Genomic DNA, 10,558 nt, shown 5'->3' with positions numbered 1-10,558 from the left:
AATGACCCTCAACGTCATTTGCAAAATTTTGTGGATGTGTGTGCTAATCACGTCCAGAACAATGTTCAACAAGATGCTATTCGGTTGAGGCTATTCAAGTATTCCTTAGCTGGAGAGGCTAGAACATGGTTCGAGAAGCTGCCCCGAAATTCAATTACTTCATGGGCAGAGATGGTTACTGTGTTTCTTAAAAAGTGGTATCCCCCTAGTAAGAAGGCTGAGATTCGAGACAAGATATATGAATTCAAGCAGCGACCGGGGGACCAACTATATGAAGCCTGGGAGAGGTTCAAAGAATATCTACAGAAGATCCCAAATCATGGTTTTCCGGAAAATATATTGATGGAGAAGTTCTACCGAGGGTTAGATCCAGTGACACAGTCAGTGGCCAACAATGCGGCTGATGGGTGTTTTATGAACAAGACCTTCCGACGAGTGACCATAATACTCAACAAGCTGACAACTCATAATCAGGCTTGGCACTCGAACAATGCTGATGTGGAACCATATGGTAGTGTTATGCTCCAGAATATAGTGAAGGAGAATCAGGATACCCAGAAAACATTGGCAGAACTTGCAACAAATATCTCCTTGCTGACGAAGAAGTTTGATGAGTCTCAAATCAAGAAGGTAAATGTTTGTGAGGAAGATGCAGTTTTGCCAAAAGGGATGTACCATGCTCCAGATGGTCAGTTCCTTGAAGGGCCACCTATGCAGGTTGAAGATGCTAACTATGTTAATAACTCTCAAGGGGGTTATCAACGACAGAATTACCAAGGTGGCTATCAGAATCAGAATCAGAATCAATGGAGACCTCAGCAAGGTCAAGGTGCTTACAACAACTCTGGGAACTACAATAATAACTATGGTGGTGCGAACCAAGGGAGCTACAACAACAACAACAATTTTGGGAACAAGAGTTCCAATCCTTAAATACCACCAAAAGGGGAAGCATCAGAGCAGGGTAGTTCGAAGGTTGAAGCAATGCTTGAGAAGATTCTGGCCAATCAATCAAAGTCTGAGAGGACTTTATCCGGGTTGACAGAAACAGTGGGCTCTCATACTGCGGCTATTCAGAAGCTTGAGTCGCAGATGAGGGATATTTTTAGAGAGCTGCACCCTCCGAAAAAGGGAGGACTTCCAAGTGACACCATCCCAAATCCGAAGAATGGGGGAGGCGGTTTAAACAATGTGTTTGCCATTACCACTAGAAGTGGTAAAACAATACAAGGATCTGCTGAAGAGGTGATTGATCTTGAGCCGATAGATGATGAGAATGAGGTGCAGTATAACACACCTATTATTGCTGATGAGATCCTTGCTGACAAGAAGGTTACTGATATTCCAGAGATAGTAAGAGAAGCTGATGACACTAGCAAGCAGGCTGTAAAAGGGGCTCTTCGCCCTTTGACACAGCTCTTCAAATCTAAACCTCCTTTTCCTCAGAGGTTGATAAAGAAGAATGAAGATGCTAAGTTTGAGAAGTTTTATGATCAGCTGAAGCAGTTATCTCTAAATTTTCCCTTCTTGGAAGCTGTCAAGGAGATTCCAGGTTTTGCAAAGTATCTGAAGGAGTTGCTGACCAAGAAGAAGACGGTTCAACATGAAACCGTGAGTTTGACTCACACTGTGAGTTCTATTATCTCAACCACAACTGTTCAGGAAAAGGGAGATCCTGGGGCGTTCACCATTCCTTGTTCTATTGGGTACCATGACTTTGCTCGTGCTTTGTGTGATAATGGGGCGAGTATATATTTGATGCCCCTTGCAATATATAAGCAGTCAGGTTTGGGAATGCCAAGGCCGACTACGATGAGGTTGCAGATGGCTGATAGGTCTATCAAAAGACCTGTTGGGGTGGTTGATGATGTGATTGTGCGGGTTGGTGAGTTTTTGTTGCACGCTGACTTTGTGATTCTTGACTGTGCTGTTGATCGAGACATTCCTATCATTCTGGGGAGGCCTTTCCTTGCTACAGAGAGGGCTCTGATGGATTCTGAGAAAAATGAAATCAAGTTTCGAGTCAACAATGAAGAAGTGACTTTTCAGGCTAGCAAAGGGATGAAGTTACCAAGTGCTTATGAGAGCATTTCGGTAATTGATTCATTTGATGTAGTTGATGATGCAGTGGAGTTCAAAATGGAAGAAGAGAGCTTGGGTGAGGCTTTGGCTGGCATTCTGATGAATTTCGATGCTGAAGACATGGAAGGCTATGAGGAGACAGTTAACTCACTTGTTGGGTTGGGCTCATACACATACCACCCAAAGAAGCTGAGTCTTGATCTGGGAAATAGAATAACTCCTCCAGCAAAGCCTTCAATCATTGAGCCACCTAAGTTGGAGCTTAAGCAGCTCCCGTCACACCTGAAATATGAGTTCCTTGGTCCCGACGGCACATTACCGGTGATTGTTTCAGCTTCATTGACTGAGGAGCAGATTGTGCAGCTTTTGGAAGTATTGAGGGAGTATAGGCGTGCTATTGGTTGGACCATAGCAGATATTCGAGGTATCCCATCTGGGATCTGTGAGCACAAAATTCAGTTGGAGGAGGGCAGCAAACCAAGTGTAGAGCATCAGAGGCGACTAAATGAGAATATGCAAGAGGTCGTCAAGAAAGAAATCATCAAATGGCTAGATGCAGGTGTGGTTTTCCCGATCGCTGATAGTAAATGGGTGAGCCCGGTCCAATGTGTTCCTAAGAAGGGCGGCATGACTGTTGTACCGAATGCTAAGAATGAGTTGATCCCGACCAGAACTGTCACCGGTTGGAGAGTTTGCATGGATTATCGCAAGCTCAACACAGCCACGAGCAAGGACCATTTCCCTATGCCCTTCATTGATCAGATGTTGGATAGACTAGCAGGGCGTTCTTATTATTGTTTCCTTGATGGTTACTCGGGTTACAATCAGATCAACATTGCTCTGGAAGATCAGGAGAAGACCACATTCACTTGTCCTTATGGGACATTTGCATTCAGCCGGATGCCTTTTGGTTTGTGTAATGCACCAGCGACCTTTCAGAGGTGCAGGATGTCAATCTTCTCTGACATGGTGGAAGATTTCTTGGAGGTGTTCATGGATGATTTTTCCGTGGTGGGTGACTCATTTGAAGATTGTCTTGGCCATCTGGGTCAAGTGCTAAAAAGGTGTGAAGAGACTAATCTGGTGCTGAACTGGGAGAAATGCCATTTTATGGTGAAGGAAGGAATCATCCTCGGTCACAAAATCTCTGAAAAGGGAATCGAGGTCGATCAAGCAAAAATTGATGTGATCTCCAAACTTCCTCCACCTATCTCAGTCAAAGGTGTCCGAAGTTTCTTGGGGCATGCTGGGTTCTACAGGCGCTTCATCAAAGATTTCTCTAAAGTTTCCAATCCTTTGTGTAAGCTTCTTGAAAAAGAGGATAAATTTGTGTTTGATGAGAAGTGCCACAAGGCGTTTGAGGAGTTAAAAGTGCGTCTCACTACTGGTCCTATTATTGTTGATCCTGACTGGTCCCTACCATTCGAACTGATGTGTGATGCTAGTGGTTTCGCAATAGGTGTTGTGCTTGGGCAGAGGCACAATAAAATTATGCACCCGATCTATTATGCTAGCAGAATGCTGAATGCTGCACACATGAATTACACAGTGACGGAGCAAGAGTTGCTTGCCATTGTGTTTGCCTTCGAGAAATTTCGGGCCTACTTGTTGGGGTCCAAAGTTGTGGTTTATACTGATCATGCAGCCTTGAGATACCTCATGGCAAAGAAGGAAGCAAAGCCGCGACTGATCAGATGGGTGCTACTGCTGCAAGAGTTCGATTTTGAGGTAAAAGACCGAAAGGGCACTGAAAACCAGGTGGCTGACCATCTCTCTCGGCTTGAAGAAGCTGGGAGACCGTCTGATGAACTTGATATAGATGATGTTTTTCCAGACGATAGGGTGTTAGCGGTGTCAAATGAGGTACCACCATGGTATGCTGATTTTGCCAATTATTTGGTAACAGGTATAGTTCCCGATGATATCAAAACTTACCAAAATAAGAAATTCTTGCGGGACGCACGGCAGTACTATTGGGACGAGCCTTATTTGTTCTGCACATGCGCTGATAACATCATTCGGCATTGTGTTCCGGAAAGTGAAGTAATGGCAATTCTAAAGGCATGCCATGACTCTCCTGTTGGGGGTCATCATATCGGAAACCGGACTGCAGCCAAGGTACTTGAGTGCGGCTATTACTGGCCGACTATTTTTCATGATGCTAATCTTTTGGTGCGGTCCTGTGATCAATGTCAAAGGCAAGGGAATATCGGCAGAAGGCAAGAGATGCCTATGAATTTGGTTATGGAGGTGGAAGTGTTCGATGTCTGGGGGATCGACTTTATGGGACCTTTTGTGAGTTCTGGGGGAATGAAATACATCTTGGTAGCTGTGGATTATGTGTCAAAATGGGTTGAGGCGGTGGCTTTACCCAATAATGAGGCCAAGAGTGTTATGGGGTTCCTTAAGAAGAACATATTTACTCGTTTTGGGACTCCGAGGGCGATAATCAGCGATGGTGGATCCCACTTTTGCAATAAAGCGTTCGCGGGACTGATGGAGAAATATGGTGTAAAGCATAGGGTGGCAACGCCGTATCACCCTCAGACAAGTGGACTGGTTGAAGTGTCCAATAGGGAGATTAAAAGTATTCTAGCAAAGACAGTTAATGCCAATAGAACTGATTGGGCCCGCAAGCTCGATGACGCTCTATGGGCATACCGGACTGCTTTTAAGACTCCAATTGGGACTTCACCCTTCAAGCTTGTATTCGGAAAAGCTTGTCACTTGCCGGTTGAACTTGAACACAAAGCTATGTGGGCGCTGAAGAAGCTGAACATGGATTGGGAGGAAGCAACCAAGCTGCGGTTGTTTCAATTGAATGAGATGGATGAATTTCGGTACCAGGCATATGAGAGTGCAGCCCTTTATAAAGAAAGGATGAAGCAATACCATGACAAGAAGATTCTGAAGCGAGAGTTCTACAAGGGCGACTCTGTATTACTATTTAACTCTCGGCTGAAGTTGCTACCAGGTAAGCTCAAATCCAGGTGGTCTGGTCCGTTTGAGGTGGTAGGTGCCTCACCCCATGGCGCGGTTGAATTGAAGTCCGGAGATGGTACTCGGACATTTAAGGTGAATGGGCAAAGATTGAAGCACTACCACGGAATGGTTTCGGAGGATAGGATTGTTGATCGCTACAGGTTGAAACACCTCGGCACGAACAATGATCTGGTGTACCAAGAGAAGGAGTGATTGGTCACCACCGTCGTGCCGCGACGTTAAATCAAGCGCTTCTTGGGAGGCAACCCAAGTGTAATGTTTATTTTTCTTTGTTGTTCTTCGTACATATAGGGTAATGGTTGTTTTGGTGCAGGAATATGTGACAGAAAAATTTTGCTGAGATGCAGGTAAGTTCAGTTATCAGACACTGTTCTGCAACATTGCAAAAGACGCCTGAAGTATACGGACCGTATTTCATAATACGGCTCGTACCACAGAGCGTATTTAACAATGCTGCAAAACAGTGAGCACTGTAATGTAACATGCTGGTTTACGACCACGTAGGACGGACCGTATTTCACAATACGGTCCGTAAACCTGAACGTAAACTAACATGAGACAATACAGTGTACTGCCCACAATAACATCTCTAAATACGGGCCGTAAATCGATATACGGACCGCATTTAGAAATAAAAAAAAAAGTAACACAGGTTTAAATAACACGCAAATTAAACCAAAGGGTATATACACACCATCTCACCGCATCAACTTCCCTCCATTATTTCACCTCACCTTCACGTCTCCCTCCATCTTCACGATTTCCCTTTCAACTTCTATTCCATCCCCACGTCTACCCACCATTAAACCATCACCTTCCATCTTCCTAACCACCATAAATACGAAAACGCCACCAAAAAAAAAAAATCAAAACCCAGCCCACCAAAAATTCCATCTCACCAAGAATTCGAAATCTCCCTCTGCCCTAGGTTTAATTTCGTGTGTGATTACAGTGGTGCTCTACAAATCTGTGTTTCTAGTGGTCTGATTCAACATTGAAAGGTATGACTCATGCTCCCCATACTTCTTTGTTATCTGTGAACTTGAACTTGGTGGTAAGTGATTGTTTAGACTGGGTTGGTGAAATTAAGTGCTTAATTCCCTTGGTTAATGATCTAGTGAGGGGATAGAGGTGTTCAATTTTTTTAATTCTCGTGGGTAATTGTTAATAACACCCAAATGGGTTGGAGGGCATTCCATACTTCAAAATTTGAAGTTTTTGGTCTGCCCACCAATGGCTTGACACTCGCGGGAATTATGAATATTGATAGAAAAATAGGCAAAGTCTGAGTAGCCTAAACCCCAGCACAATGTGAAACCGAGATATGATATGAAATTGTGAAATCAAAATAGGTGTGTCTGTGGTGCGAATTACGGACCGTATTGCACTTTACGGTCCGTATTTAAGCCTGTTAAGTGGACAGAATGACATCCTAAAGGAATCCTAGTTTACGATCTGACTTTACGGACTGTAAACCAGTTTACGGTCCGTATTTAGGATTTCACCAGGGGACAGAATGTTCTGCAGATGATTGCTCAATTTACGATCGTAGTTTACGGACCGTAAACCAGTTTACGGTCCGTCTTTTGTGTTTACGACCACAGACAGAACATGTATTTTGTGCACAATCATATATTCTTATCTTTGGTTGATTGTTCAATAATGATGAATTCAACAGGGCCAATCAACACTTTCAACTCTATTTCCCCAATAGGGCGCCTTTGAGCCCCATCAAATGCTCGAATATTCATATCACTGGTCTTGAGCTCACTAACATTATATCCGATCTTCTTCAGACTTGCTAATGGACAGATGTTGAGTCCAGAACCCCCGTCAATCAATACTTTAGCCACAAACATGTTACGACACTTGACAGTTATATAGAGCGCTTTGTTATGCATACATCCTTCTGGCGGCAGTTCTTCATTATCGAAGCTGATTCGATGGCTGTCAAGCACGCGCTCGATCATCCCAGCTAACGCCTCACTAGTTGTTTCACTTGGAACATATGCTTCATTCAAAATCTTCAAGAGTGCATTTCTGTGCACATCCGAACTCAAAAGCAAAGAGAGAATAGGAATTTGGGCATTGGTCTTTTTCAACTGATCCACAACTGAGTACTCACTAGCTTTAATTTTCCTCAGAAATTCTTCTGCTTCGAATTCAGTCACGACCCTTTTGGGAGGTACGTTGGTTTCCTTAAGTTGCCCCAATCTAACTAGTTCTTCTGGAGAATAGCACCTCCCAGACCTTGTCATTCCTGATGTCTTAACCTTGTCAGTGATCGTGTCCTTTCCTCGACATTCCATCACAGTTTGTTGATAATTCCATGGTACGGCTTTTGTATCGAGCACTGGTAACTGATTTGGTGCTTGAACTACTTCCACAGGCGTTGATGAAGCTCCTAATATCTCGACAGGCACACAACCCCTTATCACTACAGCCGGAGAAGCAACGGCTACAAAATCATGATCCTCCACACGATCCACAGGCACTATAAATTCGGCTGGGTCGTCAACATTTTCATCTATTCCAATCATATTTATCGTGGCCCCATCATGGGTCGGGAGTGGATTGTTAACCACATTTGGTGTTGGTGGTTTGACCGTGATCTGTTTTGCTTCAATAAGATCCTCAACCTTATGCTTCAATGCGTAACAACGATCAGTGGAATGGCCTTTTACCCCCGAATGATATGCACATGTTTTAGTGGGATCAAAGCTTCTGGGTAATGGATCTGGAATTCTACCTTCCACGGGATATACTAAGCCTGAAGCTTGCAGTCTTTCGAAAACAACGCTCAGTGGTTCTCCCAATGGTGTGAAATTGCGGAACGGTTTATTTGGGCGAGGTGCGGATGCATTGTTTGGATGATGAGTTTGTGATGGTGGAGCTGGATATGTTGGTGGTCGTGGAGCTCGATATGCTGGTTGTGTGTTGTAAACAGGGTAGGATATTTGTGGTGATTGAGGTTGGTAAGATGACAAAGCTTGGTCGTAGGGATGTGGAGAATATTGGAAATATTGTGAGTGGTGAGCGTTAGGCTGGTATCGCGGTGGTCGTTGATGGCGGTATGATGTGTTTCCCAAGGCCATCACCGATGCTGCTTCTTTCTCTTTTTTCTTTCCATTTCCGAGAGTACCAGTTTGTATAGCCCTACTGGTAGACTGCAAAGCTGCTAGACTTGTTATTCTCCCTGTCTTAATGCCATCTTCGATCATGTCCCCAGCTTTGATCACTTCTGCAAAAGTTCTTCCACTCATTGTCACCAAACGTTCATAGTATTCCGGTTCTAGTGCTTGAATGAAGAAAGTAACCATTTCTGTCTCCTCCATGGGTGGGTGTACCCTAGATGCTTCTTCCCTCCACCGTATAGCATATTCTCGAAATGATTCGGTGAACTTCTTCTTCAACTTTGTAATTGAGATTCTGTCAGGAGCGATCTCAACATGAAACTTGTAGTGATCCACAAAAGCATTTGCCAAATCATCCCAAGTACGCCATTTGGTTGTATCTTGCTTAGAATACCACTCCAAGGCTTTTCCACTCAAACTCTGATTGAATAGTTTGACTCTTATCCCTTCATTCTTCCCCACACCAATCAACTTTTCACAATAGACCTTCAAATGGAAGAAAGGGTTCCCCGACCCATCAAACTTCTCAAATTTTGGAATCTTGTAACCTGGTGGCAATTCTACCTCAGGAAATGCACATAATTCTTCATATCTCACGCTTTGGTTACTACCAAGTCCACGCAAACTTCTCATGGCATCTTCCAAACTTTTGAGCTTTCTATTTATCATTTCATCATTAACTGACCGTGCCTCATTTTCAACTTCGACATAATGATCAACATCTGTGCGACATTGTCCTTGAATCTGTGTCATGGGTGGAGCTGTGGTATAAGTATACACCGGCGGAACTTGATGTGTGTCATGTGCTGGCGGTATGAATTGAGCTTTTGAAGAGGTGGTTGTAAATAAAAAGGGAGCATTTTGAGTGAGGTGTTCGGAACGAACTGGCTGAGAAGTGGTGAAATAATTTGCTTGGTTAAATTCGTCCAAATTTGGGAATGGATGTGGCACAGGCAAAGTTTGACGAACTCCCTGGGACGGAGTCATATGTGGCGGTGTTTGAGAAAATGACCGGTTATGAAGTACCATATGACTTAGTTCGGCAACTCGTCGCTCCAGACGAGCAATGGTCTCCAAATGTGTTTCTGGTTCATTAGAGGATGTGGGATCACTCGTGATTGGTAAACTAAGAGATGGCTCAGATGAAGTGGTTGCATTGATCAAACTTTGCTCCATTTTAGAACGAGTCCTTTTAGTTAACCAGGTGATTAGTGATGAGTCAGAATCTGATTTCTTGGCTTTAGACCGTGTGAAATATGGATGCTCCGCCAGTTCCCTTTTAGCACAAGTCAACCTTTTTTGTTTTGAAAATAAGTTTAAAAAGAAAAGGATAAAAACAAGAAAAAGAAAAGGAAAATGAGTCAGTATACGGTAAGGATAATATTATTGCATATAAACACATTATTGCACATAATACATCGCGTTTTATAATGCAAGGGACCTCTTTATGCCAGAGGTAGGCCTAACGAACATTGAAGGACAAACATGTCTTTTATGTATCATTCCATAACTCTTCTTACAACTAATTTACAATAAAATAAAATTTATTACATGCCAATAAATAATACATCTCAAAGTTAAACTAAGCTATCTAATACTTCAACTCCACTAATTTCTTTTGGTTGTCTTCAACCTCCAGCATTAATTTAGATGCTCCACGTCAACCTGCAACAAAAGGTCAGTTTTTCTTGAAATACTTATCTATAGAGTACTAGGTCTACATATTCCACATATTTATCCTTCAAATAATGCACATAGATAGTGAGTAGTGTCACTTAGAGTCATAGACTCTTTTGGACATTTGGTAAGGTTGACTAATGAACTTAATACACCAAGGGTATTAAGCCTCCTAGGTTTAGAATGATGCATGTCCTTACAAGGTTTTGGCTTCGCTCTACCCTAAGTAGACTAAGAATGGGTTTACTAGACGCAAAGTTCCCAAGCGGACTGCTCGAGTGAGAAGGCTACGCGGTCCCCGTTATTCGGGCACCCCCGCGCATGCGCCAACTCCCTTAAAATTTGGATTCTACGAAGAAATTTGCGGGTGCGCTAAGCACACCTCGCGTGTACGTGTGATAGTGTGAATTTTCCAAAAGTGGAGGAAATATGAACGGAATGCCAGTTTAAGGAAAGCAGTAATAACATATTACACAGAAAATACATATAAGGAATAAAAATACTTAAAAGCATATAAAGCAACAATATAGACAAATAAAGCAAAATAAACAAAGCATCCAACAAATGATTTATTAACCTAAGTTGTTATGGTTAAGAGCCTAAAATCCCCAGTGGAGTCGCCAAGCTGTCACACCCCATTTTAACCGGGTCTGATTTAGGAG

General features: G+C 43.1%; 1 non-coding gene across 1 annotated transcript; it reads right to left on the bottom strand.

The window, feature by feature from the left end:
• Positions 1–220: 220 nt before the first annotated feature.
• Positions 221–326, bottom strand: LOC132629629 (small nucleolar RNA R71). Its single transcript, XR_009578391.1, has one exon. It is a non-coding gene; the product is annotated as a small nucleolar RNA R71 (small nucleolar RNA).
• Positions 327–10,558: the final 10,232 nt, after the last annotated feature.

This window comes from Lycium barbarum, chromosome 2, assembly GCF_019175385.1.
Source record: "Lycium barbarum isolate Lr01 chromosome 2, ASM1917538v2, whole genome shotgun sequence".
Classification (NCBI taxonomy): Eukaryota; Viridiplantae; Streptophyta; class Magnoliopsida; order Solanales; family Solanaceae; genus Lycium; species Lycium barbarum.
This window is presented reverse-complemented; position numbering and strand designations above follow the sequence as displayed.